Source organism: Hylaeus volcanicus, chromosome 6, assembly GCF_026283585.1.
Source record: "Hylaeus volcanicus isolate JK05 chromosome 6, UHH_iyHylVolc1.0_haploid, whole genome shotgun sequence".
Lineage (NCBI taxonomy): Eukaryota > Metazoa > Arthropoda > Insecta > Hymenoptera > Colletidae > Hylaeus > Hylaeus volcanicus.
Window position 1 is genome coordinate 7204608 of NC_071981.1, and position 11785 is coordinate 7216392.

Below are 11785 nucleotides of genomic sequence, written 5' to 3' on the forward strand. Positions count from 1 at the left end.
AGTACTCATCTGATAAAGGACATTGTATATTCCTGTTTTAAATATTTTATCAAATAATAACATAAAAAATGTTTGGATTCCACTTCCACTTAAAAATGGATATTATATACAATACATATAATATAATTTTTAATACTTTGGAAGTACTCATCTGATACAGTACATTGTATATTCCTGTTTTAAATATTTTATCAAATAATAACATAACAAATATTCAAATTCCGCTTCCACCTAAAGATTAATATGATATACAATACGTATAATATAATTATTAAATAAATTACACATATAAAATTCCTTACTAGCAGTCAAAATATTCTTTACGTTATGGAACACTGCTTACTCATAAACCATGTATATTTTCCAATAATGCTTACTCGTTAAACGGTTAATATTGTGTTAAGGAACAATGTTTTAATTTCTGTGAGAAAGCTTGCACGGATTTCAGTATTCAGGGTCACTCAGACTTTTCATTGCTTAAAAATTACCAAAATGCATTTAAACACCCACTGTAGAACGCAAGAAGAATGAATATGTTTTTTGATGACCTTGAAAAACATGGAACACCTGACCTTGAAGAAAAGTCGCTGTTGGATGCTTAAGTCGAATAATTATTCTCGCTTCTTTTTATGAGTCCTATTAGTCGACTCATTTTACACCTAAAGTTCTGAAGCACCCTTGCGTTTTACGTTCGAACCTTACACAGAAACAAGTAATATTCCCTCTCGTAATTCATAAAGTGCTGACAATGTATGGCGACAGTTTAATTCCACGGAATCGTTTACAGAAGTAATTCTCTAATTGTTCTGAGCAGTGCGAGGAAGAAGATCCAATTTCTTATACTTTGTTACACTTTTCGTCGCATCATTCTTTCATTTATTATAAACAATTTTTCCTCTTTATAATATTAACATAGATCAGTAAATAGTCTCAGTTTTTAATATTCTCAGGTATTCTGAATAAAAAATGCAAGAAACAACTGGTTAAAACATTCTGTACACATCCATGCGTGTATGTTTTGAGTTACATTGCTAGAATATCGCGAAATTTATACAATAATTAACAACTTCCTTCGGTTACAACATTTGAACCAGTAGTTTCTCCAAATCGCCCACAATATATATTGCCTTGAAATAAGCAACTCGGTCGGGACCGGCGAGTTGCTTATTTCGAGGTAGGTGTGCTGTTCGGCTTGACTTTGTTCCCGAGCGTGACAAGAGGGAACCTGTAAATAAAACAGGGGGTTCGGTGTAGCGGCAAACTATAAAGTAATTGCTCCAGCATGGGTGTTGTTCTTTGGAGAAGGATAGAAGATAACATGCTTTCTCATTTTAGCACTAGTAAAATCGAATTATTTTCGGATCTCTCACTCGGGCGGGCGACTTCAAACAAAAAGGTGAGCGAGTTGCTTATCTCGAGGCAGAAAACGGTTGCCTATTTCGAGGCAATACTCTACTAATTTTCAAGTTACTGTTCTTGCATTCTTACTTCGCCTCGAAAGTTTGGAAAAGTGGAATAAAGTTTGCACTTCGTCACGTATCGTAACTGATAATAATCGCTAAGTAGGATTACAGGGGTAAAGGAGAGTAGGAGGGAGGGAGGACTCGAGATTTATTCAGCACTGTAATACAGCCTTCTAAGAACGAAATTGCTTAGCTCACAACTTTCCGTCGTAACGTCATCTCCTTATATCGTCGCCCCCGGATATAATGGGCTTCATTCCCTTTTTATATCGATATTTCACAGCTCGAAGCGTGAACTGCGCGATATTTTTCCTTTCCGCGTTCCGGGTGACTGGTGCACCATATTTAACTGCTGCGGAGGAACTTCATGTTCGACCCGGAATTACCCATTGCACAGGTGGCGGTGTTTAGTAGCGTTATTTCGTAACGTTGCTTATGAGAACTGACTTCTACGACCGCGAGACACCGAGACCCAGGATCTCGAGACGGAAACGGACGAATAAATTTACTCGGGTTGACCTTTCACCATCGAACCTGATAGAGAAGATATCTTACTTCGTTGGATAATGATTTGCGTGGGAGTGTACAACGAGGAGGGTACAATTCTGAGCGAATAATATTTGTTTACATCATTAGTTCAGAAATTGGCAAAATTATTATCTACGTAACGATTCCAGAATGAATGATTAAAAATTCAAACGTCGTTTTTAATACATCGTTATGCTTTGGTTGCGATGACTTTATGGATAAACTTTCTATTTGTTGTGCGCCTTTGAATATTTATAATGTTGCAGGCTTCTTGACTGTCGATAAATTAATATCAGTCGGTATTTGTTGATGTTCAAGTATTTTGGAAATTGTTTCCTAAGAGCGAGATGAATTTCCAATTGCAAGGATTGGAATGTTGAAACTAAACTTTTGTATTGAAACTTTCAACTGTTGCTATTTATTTCGCAAGAATTGACCCGCTGTTGATAATGAAGTGATGTACTAAATCTAGAGAGGAATCTAGGATATTACTAGAATCTGTTTTACCATCTGTCTGAACTGAATTATCACTGAATGGTAACATTATATTCAGTTGAACTACTGCCGTCAGGCGAGGACGTGGAAGTAGAATAGGACAGCGAAGCGTGCCTGGTCAGACACGAAATCACAATCGCATGCAACAAAAAATTAAAAAATACCATCAATAAAATTTAATACAATTTTGTGCTACATTTATAATAAATTCGAAATTTCCTGCAATCATTAATGGAATATTAAAGTTACACTTCCAAATAAAAATTCACTTTTCTTGGCATTTGATTTCTAGATTAGTACCTACACAGATTACATAAATGTCAAGTATTAAATTGCGTACGGTTCGCCTTTTCTACTCGACTCTCGCAGAGTTTCTGCTTAAACTCAGACAAATTTTACTCCAGATGATAGAACACTTGAACCCTACTGAGACCACTGTGCATTTATAATGGAGACGCAGTTACATCGCAGCTAATATTTTTCTTACTTTCGTTGCAGGGCTTTTTCGACCTTTTTGGAGCCCTTTTTCCATAGCATCGTTAGTCCTAGCCCCGTGGAACATCACTGACGCCAGTGTACTCATCCATCTTCATATCCGTTTCGTTTCGCAGTCCATCATAGTGAACACAACGCGTTCCTGTTCAAGCTTGCTGGCGAGCATATGTAATCATTCGTGATATAAATAAAAAAATATCTCGAAGGGGATAAAATGTGGACCGGACGACAGAATTTGAATAATGAAGAGCAAATGTGAGTTTCAACTGTGAAGGGTTTATATCCCTAGGTAATAACAGTTCATGCTTGTTTATATTTCAATCGTTATTCTGTAAAGTAATTATTCTTACTTGCAAATTGTCTTTGTTATAGTATAGTGAACGTGGAATCTGTTTAGTATGTAGTTATGGTGATTTACTGTAGTAGATTAACAAGATTGTCACTTTTGGCGTTTTCTGTTTAAAAAATGAATGACCAGAAATAAATATCACCCCTGGAATACTATTTTGAAAGATTGATAAGTAGATTGTAAATTTTGTGCAGTCATGTCAATGACATAGAAAATATACGTATAATATACACAATGTTGAATACATTCTATAATTAATATAATAATGTTATTATGTTTTGTATAAATGTACACACCTTGTGGTTATGTTTAGCATGTGTTTACTATATTAGTTTATACTAGTTGTAATCAATGAAAGTATGTTTTATCTTCAAAACAGTGTAATATGAATTCTATTGTTGATGTTTTAAATACAATTTCCTCCATTTTTACTTAGTATATTATATTTATATATACTATGTTATATAGTATATAAAGTATATATATAATATAGTAATATAGTATTGTGACGTGGGACACAGATTCCTGCGTCACAGCTTAAATAATTTTTAAATATTATTATTATATATATTTTACTTGCCTATCGGCAAGGTCAGATCTTTGTCACAGCAGTCCCGTACGGGCCCTGGCTCGTATGTGAATTTCTATGTCCTTTATTTTATTTAAGATTTGGGATTTCAAATGGATGCGAGCGGTTAATTCAACTATAAGAATGTTCTACTGTTAACATGCCACTGTAATATTTATTCAATTAATATTTTCGTGGTATTGATTTTGATAATACAATGAGTTATGTGATTTGGATCAAATGTACGTTTGGTCGACAAGATTTAATACACACACTTTCCTTCCTTATAAACTCATACAGAAAATACACATATGAAATCGTCAAAAATTCAGTTACGCATTTAATAAAGAAAAACAATGAAAAAAATATATATATATTTGTTCCTAGAATATCAGATAGGGTTACCCCGGAAATGAAATATATCATTTATTGATATTCCAGAAACCAGAAATTGTAGTTTCATATAATAAAGAATACAATAAAATTGTCGGAATAATATTTTAGAAAATATCAATGGAAATACCACCCGAGAACATCAATCAGGGATTCCCCGGAAATGAAATATCATTTATTGATATTCCGAGTGGTCACAACAAAATAAATTCATGATCATTTATACAAAAATATTGCTTAGAAGAAAATCAACTCACCACTAAATTTCTTTACAATATAAGTCGAGAGAAACGCTGGTCTCGATTATGTGCGTTGTTCGAATCGCCCTGTGGTTGAAGGAAAGCACACACACGTGAAAGAATTATAATTTACGTAATCAAAAGCGAAATTACTATTTACAAAAAGGAAAAAGAAAATCTAAATCTAAAATGCTTTAAATAAATTAAAATAAAATTATTTTAACGAGGAATAAGAGTCCTCGCCTATCACTCACTTTTCACAAAATGAATTTACTTTAATACGGCAACTCTGCTCTAAACTATTCGCTCGGACTACTATCACACTCGCGCGACTGTACGATGAGAAGTAAGAAGGCTCGTGCCTTGCTCGACCACGTAAACTCGGTGGAACGTTCTAGAAGCTTTGGAGACAAAGGATCTTAGAACCACGTGATCGTCGCCAGTTTATAGAAAAAGTCTTCGAGATTTCGCGACTCGGTACACGCAAGAATTTGGTGTTTACGAGTTGTACCGCGTCTCGCGCCTCGCGTCCACCAAACCGCTCGATTCGTCCTAGCGACAACGTGCGCGCGGACGAACCACGCTGCTATTCGAGTTACGGCTTCGGTATTCGGAGCGTACATGAAGAAGAAATAGCAAAATAAAGGTTTAACCTAAATGCGCGATATTTACATGTCCTTCTTCCAATGATATCTGTAACCGTGATATTTGAACGCGATGGTAATATTCGGTGTGCTTATCTTTCCAACAATTATACATGTATACGCCACTGTTACATTACATGATTTAACGCCTTTCATTCGTAACAAGCAACGCATTTAACATATTTACAATACTAAACCTATTAAAATATTAACAAATTGAACATATTTACAAAACTTTATACAAGGTGCGGCACTGCCAGCAGGGTGAAAATGGCGTGACGACGTTGATTTCAAGGAAGGAATGTGTAACTTTATTCAAAAATGAATTTAATGAACTACCGTCAAAGGCTAGGTTTGTGTTCGATTAGAACGAATTCGGGATGGTAAACCATCTCGAACACATTCCTGCCGACGAAATCAAGAAAAATAAAAATGAAAATATCGGCACGTAACAGTATATACAATATATACTATATTATATATGCATATAGTATATACGATATATACTATATTATATATGTATATAGTATATCCAATATATACTACATTATATATGTATATAGTATATCCAATATATACTACATTATATATGTATATAATATATCCAATATATATTATATTATATATGTATATAGTATATCCAGTATATACTATATTATATATGTATATAGTATATACAATATATACTATATTATATTACTTATTATATAAACATTCGCAGTCTAGTAATAACTTTGGCAACTTTGACAATTCTTAATATAATTTGCTAAAAACATTTTAAAGACCTTAAGCAACAAAAATAACATCACAAAGTCTATTCTTTAATTCAGAAAAAATGAGCACCCCCTTAAACACGTAAATAGGTTAGAGAATGTTTAGTATGTGTTTGTTATTATAGTTTATACTAGTTGTAATCAATGAAAGTATGTTTTATTTTTAAAACAGCGTAACATGAATTCTATTGATGATACCTTAAGTACACTATTCTCCATTTTTACTTACTAGAAATATATAAACATTCGCAGTTTAGTTATAACTTTTACAACTTCGACAATTCTTAATAGAATTAGCTAAAAACATTTTAAAGGCATTAAGCAACAAAAATATCATCAAAAAATGTTAACGAGAACATGAGCGGAAGAGCGGATACTGTTTATTGATGACAGTTTTACATTTCACCTCGCTCAGGCGTTCTGCCTGCCGAGCGTCGCGGTCAGAGTCTTACCGTTTACCGATAGAATCTCGATTGCGAGAAACGCGACAGCGCGCGTCGGACGCCTAGCGGCGATCGGCGGTACTACGACTGGCGAACAAAAATAATGCTAGATGGAGAGAGAGGCTCGCGACTAACGGGTTACGGGATCCACCCGTTACAAGTTTATATCGTAAATGCTTAAAATACGCGGTATACTGATAAATAACTGTATAATCGAGTATCGCGTCACTATTTTTCACAATTACAAGAAAGCACAGGAAAAGGTCAGTGCCAATTCCACGCATTTTCCCATTGCATTCCGGTTTCAACCCTCAATTGGCATTCGCAATGTGTCCCGGGAACGAAATCGCGCAGAAGTGCTTTGACATCGCTTTTCACTCGCCACAGCTGATTCCACATTCAACGGATCTGCGAAATTTGAATAAGCACCGACTGACTTCGCGCACCATATGTTGTTTTCTCAAATATTTTCGCGGTACCCCAAAGACGCAGCCGCGAATGTCAAATATTTGAATACAGTCGCTTCCGTAAATAAGTCGCTTAGTAAATTATCTTGTACAATTAGAAATTATTTTTGAAACACACGTAGAATAAAATTTTATCAGTTATAACACCGCGGATGACGAAGTAATTCGTACTGATTTTTTACTCGAAGGCATTACTTGTTATTCTTTTGTGTACTCAAGTTATTTGCGTCCGAGATACGATAAACAATCGGCCTGCGAAGTTAGGTTGATACTAAAGTAACGACGAGCTTCCCTCGAACGCAAACCACTGAATTCGAAAAAGAAACTTTCCATTCAAATAATGATTTGCGATGTTGATGCACAATCGCGCGAGTTTCTTTCAAACGAAAGACATCGCGGAACCAGAGGCAAAGTAACGAGGTCTCAGTTCGCTTCTTCTCGAAGTTTCATCAAATGTTTTAACGAGAGTACAAAAACTGTGGGAATGCCAAGCTTTAGAATCTAATTTGTGAAAATTTCTATTAAATTTCTATTTATTATTGTAAGTATAAAAATGAGAAAAATTTGTAAATTAATTTTATAAAAAGTAAAGAGGTCTCAGTTCTTTTCTTCTCGAAGTTTCATAAAATGTTCTAATTTTAATGTAACAAAAATTGTAGGAGTGCCAAGTTCTAGAATCTAATTTGTGTAAATTTCTATTAAATTTCTATTTATTATTACAAGTATAAAAATAAGAAAACTTAATAAATTTAATTTGTTAACAAAAGAATGAATTCTACCCCCACCAGAAATCCAGAGGCACCCGGTATATTCTAATTGCAATCAGACGATAAATACAGCTCAGCTTAAGAAACATTTAGTCGCCAATAAAATTGTCTCCCGCAATAAAGGCAGAGGACCAGTCGCGTTGAATGAACCATGTCCCCTTGAATATTCATATTCGTAACGTAATTGATAATTTTCGAGCGATTTTGACGGAACGTTTATGCAAAGCGCGCCTTGTAACGCGCTGGCCCATGAAGCCGATTACGATGGGCGCGCGAAGAAGCCCATTAAATTCCCTACATCTGTAAAAATAAAAGGCAAACGAGGCGAAACACCGCCCACGCAGAGGGGAAGGGATTGACGCACCCCGACATTTCACGCGGATCGTTTATTCCCCATTTTTATTGCAAATGCATACCGAATGTTACAGAGCAATGGCTTGTAATGGGTCTACGGTACGCGGTGTTTAATTCCCGACGAAGTCCAGCATACTTTCATTCGTTGACCCAGTTTTTTCTTGAGGGAATCGAGTAGTCGAGTTGATAAATGAAAATTAAGGGTGTGAATGTTTTATTTTATAGATGGTTGAAGACTTATTGGTAAGTAGGATCTCTTCAAGGTGTTTTTCCTGACAGGGGATCTATAAACTTCTAGTTTCATAGATGCAGGTTCCAGTTGAATTCTATGGAAAATTGTGAAATGTTGTTTCATGATAAGAAATGGCCCTTTGATAAAATATAACAAGTTTCATATCAATATCTGTGTCAATAAACTCTTAAAGAAATGTACAAAGACTTTTTTCGAGCATCTAAACTACATCTAAACTAGAATGATCCGTTAAGGCGATCGCCAGGAATTCTCCCTGGTACCTACTGTTGGAATTTCCAGACGTCGCTCGCTTTACAGCAGCTAAAGCACAATGAAGGAGACCAAGCACGATGCGGTACATCACATTAACCCTTTTAGGTACGTCAGCCTTGGACGGGCGCGTCAATCCACTAATGTGCCCGCTGTGGCCGAGAAAGTTCAAACGGTGACTATGCTTGTGCTCCACAACACTCCTGGACCAACTTTGTGTTTTGTAAACTTGGGAGAAGGAGTAAATGTTCTAATTGGATGAGCTCGCGAAAGGAACGTTGAAGGTTTTCGTCTTGATAAGGAGAAATCTCAACGCACTAAAATTGAAAGCTTCAAGATTGGTAGAGGAAGAAGGAGCCACGCAAGAGCGATGAAAAGGCTAGTCTTGGTAAGAAAATGATAATCTGGCACGGTTAGACGGAAAGGATATGGAGGAGTCTCTGGTTCACTCTAGAGCATAGTCAACCCCTAAGCGCTGTCGAGATCGGTACCCCGATCAGACTCTCCTACTCCAACCGCGTGAAGGTTCTTATAGACGTTATCTCGCGTTTTCGCTTGCGAGCGCCGTCACCGCGCGGTCACCACCTACCGGTCGGAGCGTGTACTTTGCTCCGTACTAGTTCGTAACGAACGTTTCGTTACAAGGTTTTCGTCTTCATAAGGAAAAATCTCAACGCACTGAAAGTAAAGGCCTCAAGATTGGTAAAGGAAGAAGTAAAAACTAAATGTGCTTTCCCATTTGTGGAAAAAAAAGTTCATTTCAATTAAGCTCGGATATCAGGAAAAATTCAGGAAGGTATATCGCCAAGATATAATTCTTTAAGGAGTTGCTAGAAGGAAGTGCACTTCCTTTTAGCGTGTCGTGAACTGCCAGTGCAGATAGTGTCTTTGAATGGTATAAAAAACGGATTAGCGGTCGCTGGGTCACCGGGACATCCGGCAGCAGACGTGCGACTGGCAATTATGGTAGACGCTTTGGACCATGCGTTACGTGGGACGTCGCAGCAACGCGACGGAGATTCATGGCAACCACATGCGTTCCACGCGAAATTACTTCTTTCGAGGCCCTTACAAAGGGACGATCAAACCTAACCTTAATACTGTGCGATAATGCTTAAAGTACCGTGGATACAAAAGGATCTTACAGGAAAAAGTTAGATGGCTCGAGGAAGCCTATCTTATGTGACTATTGCTTTCTTTTTATACTTCCATAAATTGTTAAAATTTTTAAATTAGTTTAGAAAGTATGGTATTAGTAAAAAGCATAAAAATTCACGTATAGATGTATTGGAATTCTTTTATTTAATTTCACTGTATAAATTATTCAATTTGATTCCATAAATGTAATTGCATTTAAGAATTCCAATATACAGTAATTCCAACATATAGTAATACTTAACATTTGCCTAAGTATTAATAACAATCACGGTTCGGGATAAGTATTCATTGTACACAGTAAAGGTGAGAAATTTTTCTTTATTTTGATTTCTATTGGTTGCAATAACTAAAAATTAAGTTCTGATAATAGTTAAATTAATTATTAACAATATTCGTTTAAGCAATGATCGGGAATATGATCGGGAATATGATCGGGAATTTGCTGGAATATTATTGTTTCGTGAAATCTTTTCTTGATGTATCTCTGTTATTGTTCAAATACATTGTTTAAATTTAGCTGTTGATGGGGGAAAAGATATAAACGTATTTTTGATTGCTATTCTCGGGCTTAAAGATCAAGGGTTCGTTCACATGATTTCATTTTGTGGATTCACGTTGAATCGTCAATTATCATTTTGCAATCTCCGGACTAAACGAATGGTATTCGTGACCGCTATTGATTCAGAAATAGGAGAGAAATATGTCATAGGGCAAGGTATCTCGGATAATTAGAACACTTCCTGCGTCTAAAATGACTTACATATTGCCATCGCTCACGAGGAAACTCTCGCCTCTCGTCGAATATCGAACAGTTTTTAACAGAACGACGTCTGAACAAAAAATGAACTCTCATACACACTCTGCTAATCTTTCTTCAATCCTTCATCAAAATATTTTCTTTAATATCTCTGAAACCACAACGGACATTACAAAAATATTGTAAATTAAGATTGTACATTTATTCTTTAACTTTGAATGATTTTCTGCCAAAAAAAATTGTCTTTAATCTATCTATTGATTTCTGTATAAATAAAATTGAAGTGTCTGCCTGTGATTTCAAAATAATGGTTTTTTTAAGATCATATATGGCTTTTCGCATCTTGCTAAAACCCAAACACGCTTTTGCAAAATTTTTTTCTGTCTGTCCGTTTAAACGAGCTAATCTCCGGAATTACTGAACCGATTTTAAACATTTGTTTAGTAATAGAAAGCTACACAGTCACTGAGTAACATAGGTTGTTTTATTTTGATAAAAATATGTTCTAAATTTGAAATGTAAAAATTTGTAAATCAAATGAGAAGAACGCTGCCCAAATATACTATACATAGACTAGCTGTGCTCCGCGGTTTCATATACTATAGATAGATTCTTGTACGATTGTGAATCATACATTGTATGATTCTTTTACGATGATATAAAGAGACAGCGTTTGTTTGTATACACACAAAAATTTCAAAAACTACTTAACCGATTGATACCAAATTTTAACAGTAGTTTGCTTGCTTTCTCTGGAATAATATAGGCTATGTCATTTTAAGAAAAATTGATATTATATCCGAGAACGTAAGAATATGTTAACCGCTGAGCGCTGAGCACTCTGAGCCTATATCCGCTACTGCCTAACTTCCGCTCCCAACCGCTAGGTGGCTACACGCGTTCGTGGCTACCCACAAGAAAACTCGCAAAGTTTGCATGATATATACAAGTTCGTTTCGTCCAGTGAATCGTCCATTTTCGTCTCGGAATCGACGAAAATGTCACAATGTGATGACAAACAATGTATATTCCCGAAGTTCAATAATATCATATCATAATATTATATAGAATTAGAATAATATTCCACATGGGTGAAAGCTCGGGTCACAGCTAGTACTATTTAGTTATTAATGTAGCTTCATGTTCACGTTATGAACGTTACGGCACATGTTCGAATTATAACACCACGTAAGTTAGAACAAGTATATTTAATAAACAAGAATATGTGTTCCGGATAGAATCAAACCGATAGAACGAGGAGGGGCGATAATGACTGCCAGTAAAGAACATGGGCGATCCTTCGCGGTCGAGTCTGCATTTGCGTGGATCGCAAAAGCGTTTCACATATACAGGGTGTCCCAAAACTCGGGGAGGAGCCGGCAATGGGGGG

At 35.9% G+C, this 11785-nt stretch overlaps 1 protein-coding gene across 3 annotated transcripts in view; it reads left to right on the top strand.

The window, feature by feature from the left end:
• LOC128878797 (uncharacterized) overlaps nucleotides 1–11785 on the top strand; it is a 128523-nt gene that overhangs the window by 90348 nt on the left and 26390 nt on the right. The window contains exon 2 of one of the 3 annotated variants that reach the window (XM_054127334.1): nucleotides 2985–3236. The exons of the other annotated variants lie outside the window; for them this stretch is intronic. The gene's annotated coding sequence lies outside the window, so the exon portion shown is untranslated. The remainder of the gene's footprint in view (nucleotides 1–2984; nucleotides 3237–11785) is intronic. 3 annotated transcript variants of the gene reach the window in all.